Source organism: Nansenia antarctica (genome assembly GCF_963989245.1).
Source record: "Nansenia antarctica genome assembly, chromosome: 4".
Taxonomy (NCBI): Eukaryota; Metazoa; Chordata; class Actinopteri; order Argentiniformes; family Microstomatidae; genus Nansenia; species Nansenia antarctica.
Window position 1 is genome coordinate 56,808,955 of NC_137689.1, and position 12,853 is coordinate 56,821,807.

The following is a 12,853-nucleotide window of genomic DNA, read 5'->3' on the forward strand; positions in this document are numbered from 1 at the left end:
AACAGCAAACTAAGCCAAGCTGGTTTTACAATCTATTACAGTTGATATACAAGTTTTCATAAAACACAGCAGAGTTGTATTCCCATGTGGGCCCAGAACTGCCTACCAATCAGCTCTCAGGGTTCTCTCTCTGAGTAATACAGCTTTAAGTGATGGGGTTTGTAGGGGTCTGTCCATCTGCACTGCTGCCCGCTTCACACATCACAGGCTTGAGCTGAACTTCCTTGGGGCAAGATGTGAACAACATTAGAACCAAGAACTTTGAGTAGGGAACCCTATCCTCCTCTGGCCAAAGAAAGAGAGAAGCTCTTCAGCCATTCCTCATTAGGCTGGTCATGGAGCTGCATGTCTCCTTCCTCCCTGTAAGAGTGAGCGATGGTGTGATGAGTGATGCCCCTCCTCTGGTGGGAGCTGTCAACACCTCCCACACATCAGATGGCCCAGACCACCTCTCCACTCGAGAGCTGAGAGGATGTGCTATAACGCTACAGGGCCCAGATCAAACGTGTGTGGGCGTGTGTGTGTGTGTGTGTGTGTGTGTGTGTGACATACACACACACACACACACACACACAGAACCCTACATGCTCTAATGTGAGTGTCTACCTGAAAGACGAGAGGTCCCTGGTCTCAGGAGATATTCCCTCAGAAATATGAATAGGCATAGCTACTCCATCAATCAATGCATGTATTGTCTGGGACAAGAGATAGATAACATGGTTTTCGTTTCATTTTCACATGAATCAAAATACAAAGTAAACACATGTTCACATGTGACAGACATAGCTACAGCTCCACTGTACTTACATTGTGTGTCTTCATTTAACAAATCCTGCATCATGTCTCATCTCAATAGACTTCTCCATTGCAAGGTTCATTAGAAATTCAGCGGGTGTTTTTGGGGTCCTGTCTGTTTTAACATAGCCATTGCACTAGTACACCACTTCAAAGGCATCCTGTATCTTGATTGTGCCAAGAGCAAAGAGAGGAGAGGGAGAGCACTTGTCTCTAATGTAATGTTAGAGTAATTAAAGTCTGGGTCCCATAGGGTGTTTCTTCAACAGAACTTCATCAAACTAATGACCTGCACTCTGATACTGGGGGTCAACACACATTTTCAACCCCTCATTTTCCTCTGATTACAACTGATCGCCCCATGAGCTACTGGAAAGGGAGTTAGTTAGCTTTGTTAAGAGTTTTCAATGGGAGAAGCAAAATTGGTGAGTTAACTAAGATAGGGGGAGTACTGTAGAGTCAAAGTTACAGGTAAGTTGGTGAGAAAGGCATGAGCACATTTTCAATAAAATAGTCATACTGTATGTACCGGGTACAAAATAACACCATTAGCTGAGTTCAACATTTCTTTGTATTGTTTGAGACTCAATCGTTTCATCTTTACATTTATTATCATCATTACATTTGTTTTATTTCTCACGTATAATATATACGTATAATCTAATATAATTATAATATATATTATATACTGTACAGAATGTATCACTGTTGATGTCACACACTCCTACACTCATCTATATCTGGTTCTCCTCATCCCTATGTATCTTTAAAGAAACTTGACATCACCAAGACAACCACCAGCTCCATGCATTGTTCTTCAGTCCGAAGATCCACCAACTTTTGAGAAGAGGTGGGAGGAAATAATAAAAAGGCCATGTACAATGTCAAATTCAAACATAGTCAAATTAACCTCACCACCTCTATATTCTCTTTGTTCTCAATTATCACACAGACAAACAAACACTACACACGCACACACACGCACGCGCACGCACACACACACACACACACACACACACACACACACACACACCATCATCATCAGTCATATAAAGAACCAGTAGTTCTTCTTACGTTACCTAAATAGAGCTGTACAACATGCAGTACAGATGGAGGGATTAATCTGTGTCTGTCTCTCCTCTGATGGGAATAGAACATTAGCTGTGTTAGAGAGGAAAATAAAGGAGTAGGCTACATTACTCCAAAACTATAAAAACTTAATTAACTAGGTAAGCCTAGGGGGCTCTTACGAAATGCCTCCCCAAGCAAGAGCAGAGAGCCAGAATGACCCCCAGCTACCACAAACCTGCTTACTGACACAGAAAATTTGATTGCTTTTCATATTATAGTGCATTTTGAACATTCCCTATTTTACCTCCAGGACACAGAGACGCCCAGAATGCATTAGAATAGGTACATTGAAGGAATACGGTAGGGGAAATGGGCAGGACATAGGGGCGTTATTAGTTCAATGTATTTTAATCAACATCATTGAAACTGCAATATAAGTAAAGATAAAGACACAATTAAATGCTTGTTGAAGTATGCAGGTTAATAGATAATGGGATACTGTGCTGGAAATAGACTAGAGGTCTGCTGGAAATAGACTAGAGGTCTGATAATACAGCGTGTTCAATTTATATGTAAATCCCAAAACTTAATGGAATGACCTTACCTCAGGTGCAAGAGAATATACTGTGGCGACGGGGGCAGAGCCAAGCTAGCAATGCAGCGCAATGCATCATGGGACTACAAATGTTTGGGTCACACCGTGACTGAGAGTGTTAGGGAGGTAGACCACGTCCCTGCAGATGTTTGTGTTGATTATATGTTAGATGTTCAATAAACCCAAAAAAACTGTAGTTGTGTGGTGTATGGGGCACAGGTATGATTTGAGAGCTTGGCCTTTAATCTCCTGACTCTCTTCTTACACATGCTTGCCACAATTATAGTGAGGGAAATTAGTATTCAACCAACTTTGTTTGGTACCTGTACTGTAGCAATGACAATAAAGTCCATTCATTCATTCATATGCGGAGCCATTTCTCCTCCCAACATGACATGTCGTACTGTTGCCGAAAAGATTTCTGTCTAGTCTGACCAAACCACATTCTCCCAGTAATCTACAGGCTTCTCCAAATGTTCTGCAATGCAGTCTGGGCCGGGCTCCCTGCCTCCACCATCAGACCTCTGTAGCTCATCCAGAATGCTGCCACCCGCCTGGTGTTCAACCCCCCCCCCCCTTCACTGGCTCCCAGATTCATGACTCTGGTCCTCACCTATCGGGCGGCAAAGGGCACTACTTGCAAGCAATGGTCACCCAATCACTCCGCTCTTCCATCTCGACTGGCCGCCTGGCACCGCCGCCTCTATGTGGATGCAGCAGTCACGCTACTCGGTCATGGCTTTTCACTATCCTGGAGCCCTGCTGGTGGCCTGACCTTCCCACTGCTGTCAGGACTGCAGAGTCACTACCTATCTTCCTCTGTAGATTGAAGACCCATCTCTTCAGGCTACATCTTAACTGTCCCTCCTTAAGACCTCTTAATGCCCACTACCCTCTGTACAGTTTCTCTACTGTAAATACATTTTTAAAAAGGGGGAAAAAGTAATATTTCCTTCTTCTAGCATTGTGACTGCCAATGGCCCCTGGTCCTAGCATAGATTTATTTTTCTTATGATGACTGATGATTCACTTACTTAGACAAATGTATTTGTGGTAAGTCGCTTTGGATGAAGGCGTCTGCTAAATGCCAAAAATGTAAAATGTAGAATATGAAAATTATCCAACCCAAAAGTATTTTAAGTGCATAAAATCTATCTGTATACTGTGGCTGATGCGGTTGTCTGTTCATGTATCCTTCTGCAACATTTATCTTCAAAGCACAGCGCCAGACTGTCTCCACATGACACATAAAGATAGTCTGGCACTTCCTTGCATCTTTCATGTGTGTATGTGGATATTCCTCTAGTCCACACTGCTCATTATAAGTGACTGTTAAAGATGGATTGACGTGTCCTCAACATGCCACCACTCCCTCTCTGACACCTCCTTCAGTCACCTCTGTCTTCTGTCTGAGTGGAACAAAAACACCTCTTTTCATGAGGGCCACAGCAGAAGATAATCACGACAGAACAAATGATGTGCTGTGATCCCCCTGTTGTGTGACCTCTGACCCTCATGTACAATAGGCGGTGGCGCGCCGTGTGCCCACTGCTTTCCTTTGATTTAACAACACACAGTTACCATCATCCTGCAGACATAATAAAACACACCATCAATAGAGAGAGAGACAGAGAGAGAGAGCAGACTCTTCGACAAACATTTTAATGAGAGAAGAGAGGCACCTTCCTGTCACCACACTAGTGTATGGATGGAAGGAGGCTTCCCCGGGATGGAGGTGTCAGTCAGTCACTCTAATGACTGGGTGCAGAGGGAGAGGAGCTACGTCACCTGCGTCTGATGGATCAGAATGAATATGACGAAGATGGATAACAGTCACTACACTGACACCGTGCTCTTCAGTGGGGAATGAGTACACAACCAGCTCAGGTAATTGGGATCTTTTGTGACTGTTGGAGATATTTATGATGAGCCAGTCATGGCAGAGATGGAGATGACATTCACCTTACACATTTTACAACTCAACTTTAAAGATCTACAACTTCACAAATCACTGTTGACATTCTCAGCATGAAAGCAGGGAACTGTACCTCAGATCTACCGAGAGTGTGCTGCTTTTTGTGTTCCTCTAACAATGAACTCTGCACAGGACAACATGGTGTATTGTTACATTCATACATGCCTGGATGAGTTTGCAGCCCCTAAATGCCCCTAATTGATACAGCCTTTCGTCCTCTGACGGGTGTTGTTTGTTTTGTTGACTTGTTCAAATAGTGAACACAGGAGATAAAGCAGCTTACTCACAATGGCATTATAACCCTCTTAAAGTTGGTATCAGGCAGCATGACATTCTGGTCACAACTCACTCCGAAGGTTCTACAGTGCCTGAACTCTTTATACACTTACAGACTGTCCTGAGACAAGCTTGTGAGTTCAGAGATCATTCTGGGCATGGTTCACTATGCTGCACCTGCAGATGAGATCAGACTGGCCCAGATCATACCCCCACCGCTGCCTTCACTCCGCCTTAGGGCTCATCTGTCAACACTTAGTGCCCTGGAGGGTATTCCTGACCTTCTGGCCATCTCCACCTTGATCCCTGCCTTCACATCTGTCTCAACACACCTGCAACCCTCACAGCGCCACTGGACAGACAGACAGACAGATGTACAGGGGAAAGGAATACATCCGACAGGGGAGGCAAGGTGAAACAGTTGGTTGGAGGGAGTGGTAGCAAAACAACCACACCAAGAGAGTTCCATAGGTCTTGGCGTCATACATACTGTAGGCTAGTCTAGTCAATGTGAACCACACCATTGGGGAAAGTGAAGTCACATGAATTACAGTACTTGCTAAAGTAATTTGCTGTTGGTCTATGCTGTGACTTGTACGTCACATGGGCCACGTCTTTAGACTGTTATTTCACAGAGTGTCTGAGCAGAAACTTAGGATCGACCTTGTGTCATTGTCTGGTGGCCTGCTAGGGTCTCTCCACTCAGACTTGGGCTTGTGTGATTATAAGGTGCCATTAGAGGAGGGTGATGGGTGTCCTCCAGGTACTGTCCCAGTGCATGGGGGTGCTATTAACGACCATCTGCTCCGAGAGGAGCCAGCGTTACCTCTTTAATGAAGACGAATGGGTGGAGGGCCTGACCAGGAGGCTGCAGGCAGGGGTCTAATGACACACCCTCCACTGCCTGGGCCTGGCTCCCCACTGAGACTGATCACAGGCAGCAGGACTCCTCACTCCTCACACCCAACAGCAATACCACTTACATTATCTCTCCAAACCTATCAGCTATAACCAGGGGTGCACATAACTGGTGCGCCAGTGCGCATGCGTCGCCAAAATGCATCCTGCGCGGAAGATCAGCCGCATGAACGCGCTCTTGCGCACCAACAGCTGGAAGCGCTGGGAGAGGAATTTACTTCCTCAAAATCCAACTGCTGACTGCTGCATCACTAAGTAACTATTTGCCGTCCCCGACGAGTAATCCATCGCAACAGTCGACCGACGACGACCACGGCGACTCCCCTCACGAAAACATTCGGAAAGTATCGTAAATCGTACTTTCATTCCGCGTATCGCGTATCGTGTATCGCACGGTTATCACGCCGCCACATGAAAATTCAGTCCCGAACGACTCGGCGCTAAAAGGAAAAACAACACCAAGGGACTTCACGTTTCTTTTCTCTGAAGCTTTCAAACGTTCAGACGTTTGTTTTACAGCGTCATTATCGCACCTAGACCCCTGACCCAGGGAATATGGTTGGGAATTCTATTAGGAAAAAGAAAAAAAAATACTTTGTTGCACAATCAAAATAATGAGCTATTTAAAGTGATAGCCTAACACCCTCTACCATGGTTGAAATTGAGGACAGTGATAACAGCAGTCAAGAGAGCAGTGATGATGATGATTAAGCTTGTAGCCAGGCACGCGGGAAGGTATTTTGACTGGGGGTGCTGAGGTGCTGTCTATATACGCTACAGGGAAAAAAATTGCCAGGGGAAAAAGTATAACGATTTCTCTCCCTCCCTCCCTCCCTCCCTCTCGCTGATTGCTCGTTCGCTCACACGCACACAGTGGCATAACGACGGGCCCCAATGCACGGGCAATAATAGTTAAGCACGCACGCACCCGCACACTACAAAGACGTAACGTTAAATATTTTACCAACAATGTGTTGGAATTTACAGTAATTTCCACTCAGCTCACAGTGTCCCACAATGTCCACAAACATGATGTTGACCATTATTACAGACAGCACTCCATGTCGATTGTTATTGCCTCTTAACGGAAGCCCTTCGCTGCCGAAGAATCGGATGGATCTGAATATCAGTTCTAATACGTTTCTGGCCGTCTGTTGCTCTTTCTCAACAACGTCCGACAGTAGAGCATTAATGGGAGTGTTGTTAAGCTCAGCATCTTCTTCCAACTCCACTTCAATTGTTCTGGCTGATTTAGCATTTTTGCTAAAGAACTCAGAGATTCCCTAGCAAGATATGACCATGTGATCACTAACATTAAAACGAACAAACACATTTTTACATTTATTACAAAAAACACATTTATTTGTATTCCCAAAAGCAACAATAGTTATTATATTGTTTTAAATTATTGTTTGAATAATATTTTTATTTTTTAAATTCAGGCAGGAGGAGCTCCTTCTGCCTGCCGCTAGGGGGTGCTGCAGCACCCTCAGCACCCCCCTTCCCGCGTCCCTGCTTGTAGCATAAATAAATGCTTGGCTGTAACTTTTTGTTGAAAAGTTGATTTCAGTGTTTACAGAACAGAGCAGTGCTTAAAGAGATGTCAGTTGATTTCATTGTGTTTAAAGAACAGACATTCAGTTAGTGCTTAAAGAGATGTCAGTTGATTTCATTGTGTTTAAAGGAGTCTGACAGACTTTCATGCTTAAAGAGCAGTCATTTGATTTTGCATTTGTTTATTTTGTTTTGCACACAATCATTTGTTCGTTCATCTTTATTTATGAATAAATGTCGTTTTGCTACTATAAGTTATCCATGTATCCCTTTTTTATCCATCCTGTGGGACGGGTCGTGACTCGCGAGCTCGGGGAGCACCAAGCAGCATCCCTAGGTGCTCCTCTGAGCACTGGCCCCAAAAAGTTATGTGCACCCCTGGCTATAACACTTACATCAACTAAACAGAGCCACACCTCAGAGTAATACCATTTCAATGAATGACCCCACACCCACTCCTACTGTATGGGCGATACAACCACAGGACGATCTACTGTACTGCACTGAACACCTGACTGTGAACGTATTAGCCATATGGTTCATACTCTTCACACTGGTAGCCCTCACTGTCTCTCAGTAGCATACTCTTGTTTATCATACCACTACACAGTGCGGTCATAATAATTATAGTAATAAGTGAGTATCTTTCTATCCACAGCTTACCACTTACTGCTCCACATATCTACATTATGAGTCATGATATCGCTCACCTCTTTGAGTCACTATACATACTGAGTGACCCCTGTATACTGTGCACGACCTAACATGACCTAACATCGCATTCAGTCAACCTCATACACTTGTCAAATACAACGTTTGATGACTTACCAATTGCATTCATTTGATGACGCTATATTTTGCAGTGGGCTTGTCTCTTGTTTCACATGTCCTCCTGCAGTTGAGAGAGTGTCATTTTCAAGGTTTTTTGTTCAAAAGCTCTTCACCCATGAACTGCCTGAGGTGTTGTACAGAGTATAATCTTCTATTATCTTCTGCACATATTTTGTCATTCTATCAAGAGGGATCAGTGTAGGACGACTGAGAATGACAACTACTGTTTTAATTCCAAGTTCAAACTAGTTCTAAAAAACAAAACAGAACAAAAAAATGCAGACAATAGGTCCATTATTCACAACACTGCTCCATAGTTGATATGGAGCAACGCTGCATTTCTCCCTTGACAACACCTCAGTGGTTCACCCAGAAACCAAAACTACAGTAGAAAACTATCCCCTATCCCATTCCTCTCTGCCAAGCCGTAATATAATGATAGTTATTATCATCTATCCAATAAAAATGATGGGGTAGAGAGCTGAGAGTAATTGTTACACATATATCAAGGTTGTCACAGACAGTGTATTCTATGCCCATTGCCCCGAGTAATGGTTTGATTATTAGAACTCAATTTTCACAGAACCTCATAAAAGAAATGACACTCTATGAATTCCCATTTCAAGACTTCTATCATAAAATGAAATACATTACCTTCACCCTTTAATTTTCCTATGACAAACAAGCTCTAGATTTCCTGTATTTGTTGGTCATTATTTGGAGTGTTGAAGGGCATTCTGGCATAGTCAGGTAAAGAGCTGTGGATGCCCAGTGTAAGGCATCATATCAGTGGTCCCATAACCAAGCTTTTATAACATCCAAAAAGAAGATAGTGAGTTTACAGCTCACACCCCCAGGCCTGGTCCTGGAGGGCTGCTGAAATTAAAAACAAGCCTTCTGCCCAACGGGTGTTTTTAACACCAGAGCTGTTGTGTCAGCACTCTTTCATTAAAGTCATCCTGTTCAAAAAGACAACGGTGAGGAAAAAAACCAAGAAGATCAAGAATGAAAGAGGGAAAGTGAGGACTCTTTTCTTCTGCAATCCATTAATTGTATGCAGTTGGTGGTGATTTTGTTGCAAAGGTGATTAGTGAAATAGAGTGAGATTGATGGATGGAAGTGGGGGATGTTTGGAGGCCCATATTTTCCTCACTTATCCCTGTCTAGGATGGGACTGACTTCCCAGAGCCCAGGGATGGATGGCTCTCCCTCCTCCTTCATGTGGGCATCTGCAGAGCGGATGGCACCATCTATAATAAACATAAGACGGCATTAATAGCCTTCAGGTTGATAATGCATTGCTCTTACGGGCATGTCACAAAGTAAGCACATTACATCCACTCCACACTATTCTACAGCCGATTTTAAAAGAAACACATTGAAAGTCACTCACAATTTTTCTGAATTGTATGGATTTACATGCACTCTTGTAGTATGTTACAGGTTATTTGACTCTTTTTAGGACCAAAAGCCCGAAAAAGTCAATCAATCAACCTCATCAACAGAGTTTCCTGAATAAGTGAAAAGCCTAATTTGCACTGCAAGAATAACAGGTTTCTGAATCGTACCGAGGAGGAATAAAAGGCTATGATGATGATTCAAATGAATTGATAACTCTAAACCACTGCTCTTAATCACTGCCTGCACTAAAAGGGTTGACTCAGCCTTCAGCCACCTTGTGTTTTACTTGGATTGTCATTAGCGAATCAAATGTGGATTAATTGCAGGTCCTGTAAGACACAAATTACTTAAGTGACTATTGTAATATAATTCCAAGAAATGATCTTTCACACTGACATCCGAATAAATGAACATGGTGCCTTTCTACTTTTAGAAGTGCTGTTCTTGTCATTATGTATAGAAATTGATTATTTGAGTGTTAGAGAGCCCAGAAGTGCATCAATCCAGCTAGGGTACAATACATTTAATGGATCCCTTCAGAAATTGTTACCACCCCCTCTCTTTCTCTCTTTTTCTCTCACTCTCTCTCTCTCTCTCTCTCTCTCTCTCTCTCTCTCTCTCTCTCTCTCTCTCTCTCTCTCTCTCTCTCTCTCTCTCTCTCTCGCTCACTTGCTACCAGAGAGTTCTTCAAGTACCTTTAGAGCGGCATCACAAACCTGCATATACTGCATGTTTCAGAAAAGGAAGAGCTACTGAACAGTATGGTATACAGATAGATCAAATAGTGGGAGAAAATTGCTTCAGGGAATAATACAACATAGTCGATTAAGTTTGCCATAAGGGTTACATAAACTCTAACATACACCTAAAATGTTATTCCCACTGTGTCAATGATGGTGAGAATCATAGTCAGGGGACTGTTTCTGCAGTGGTGGTGTTGTTGTTGTTGTTGTTGTTGTTGTTGTTGTCCCTGAGCCCGACGGCTGACACACTCTGCTATATTCTGACATTTGAATATACACCGTGGCTGGCTTAGCCAGGTGAAGCAGAGGCCAAATCACAGTCTGACCAGTGGAAGATTACTTCTTGAAGGCAGCATCCCCCAGCAAGTATTCAACACTCATGATTATCATGTAAACAACATGTGGTCATATCTAGCTGACCTCCACAAGGCATAAATGTTGCCCTTCCATGCTGTCCCAAAAGAATAAATAAATAAATAAATGATAATTAGAAGACCCAATAGCAATCTTCTCATTGGTGTCTTAACAGTAGCCCCTGCTGGCAAGAAAGGGGATGTCTCACACAAGATGAGGATGCATCAGATGAACATTCACAGATGCTACTTTACTGATTAACAATAGACATGCGACCGTTCAGTAGTGATTAAGAAAATGTGAAATGTATATTGATAAAAATCAAGGAGAGGATAAAATGATGGGCATGATCCAAAAATCCTTTATTGAGTTGATCGATTAAATACATGCCCTCCATGTAATTTCCACTAGAGGTCATCATTTGTTCAAGATCTCATGCCCTTATGACATCGATCTGAAATCTGCTACAGTGAAGAGTTGAGGCTAGTAAGACCATTCTTCCACATGGCTATACTACTGTCACTCATTGTTTAAAATGAACAATGCAGCATCATGAGATCAAATATGACATGTTGGGACTCGCATTGACACTATTGGTGTGTCTTTTGACAGGCCAGGCAAAATTAGAAAGGGGATTGGGCTATAAATTATTCCATTGGTCAAAAAAGGTGCAGTTACCTCAGAGCACACTCGTTGATATCATAATGAATTGACTTAAAAATGTGAATGCCAATGTTTACAGTTCTCCTTGTTCTTGACATACACCTTTCTCAGAGCATGCCATATGCATATTTTTGGGCACAATATACTGTGTATTTTCTCATGTTTAATATTTCAGTGTCTGTCTGTGTCATCTCATTGCTGTAGTTTATGAGGGACTTAGTTCTTCCTCTACTGGCTCCCAAGTACAGCGACTTTCCTCAAGTCACTCTAGAGTAAACACAGTGGTTGTCATGCCAACTCGGAGCACGATCCACAGAGCAAACACTCAAGCAGCTAAGAGAAATGTGCCTAACAATAAAGCCTCAACTGGGGGTTAGGGTGGAGGAGGGAGGGAGAGATGGAACAGTGTGCAGGTATTGAGAATATTTTAGTTGAGTATGACATCCAATAAAGGCACAAACAGGGTTCAAATGTATGGGCACAGAATGGGTGGCTCTTACATCTGGGAAAAGGCACTCAATAAGCCAGTATCTCACCGAATAGATTTTAAAATCATGCTTCTGGTCTACAAATCTCTGAATGGGCCAAAATACATCTCAAACATACTAGTGCCTTATAAGACCCTGCTAGATCCCTAAGATCATCTGAGGCTGGCCTTTTAACAGTTCCTATAGTGAGCACCAACAGCGGTGAAGCAACATTCACTCACTATGCAGCAAAACACTGGAACTTGCTGTCGCAAGACATCTATCAATTTAAAAATATATAAATATAAAATACTTTTATGTTCTGTTCGGCTTTTAATTGAGTGTAATTTAAAGAGTTAGGCTAGGCTTTTTTAACTAATTGATTTGTTTTGATTCATTAATTTTAAACCTGAACATTTTAAATTGTTACTGTATCTTACTTTGTTTGTTCAGCTTTTCATTTTATAGAATTTTATATGATGACCCATTTTAATTTTTCACTTATTAATTGTTATTTTATCTCATGTTTTATGTAAAGCACTCTGAGTCTATATTACGTGTATGAATATATGCTATACAAATACATGTGCCTTGCATTGCCTTGGCCATGAATATGGCCAATCTTATACAATACAATGATTGTATCTTTCCTGTAAGGGAACTTCTTGTGTGGAATGGTAGGCTACCACCACGCTTTATGAGTAATAGTACTATAAATATTGGTCCAGTCAGCTCCAAGAGACAGTAATGATAATTATCCCTCCACCCACCCACCTCCGCACACCATAACCTCAATAGGCCTACATGTAAATACATTCCTCAACTGTTATTCATAAACGACTGACTCTCTCTCAAACACACACACACACACACACACACACACACACACACACACACACACACACGCACACACACACACGCACACACACACACACACACACACACACACACACACACACACACACACACACACACACACACACACACACACACACACACACACACACACACAGGGGCTAGAGATGGGTAGGCTACTAATTATTTAACATTTTCTACTTTACTTTTTCTTGAAACCTCTTCTTCTTGGCGTCTCGTCTGACCAGTTCTAATTTTAACTAAACTGAAGTGTTTAGGGGAAAATTGTTAAATGACAGTTTGATCTTATTCTCCACATTCTGTTAATAAATATACAAACACAACTGTTTCACGT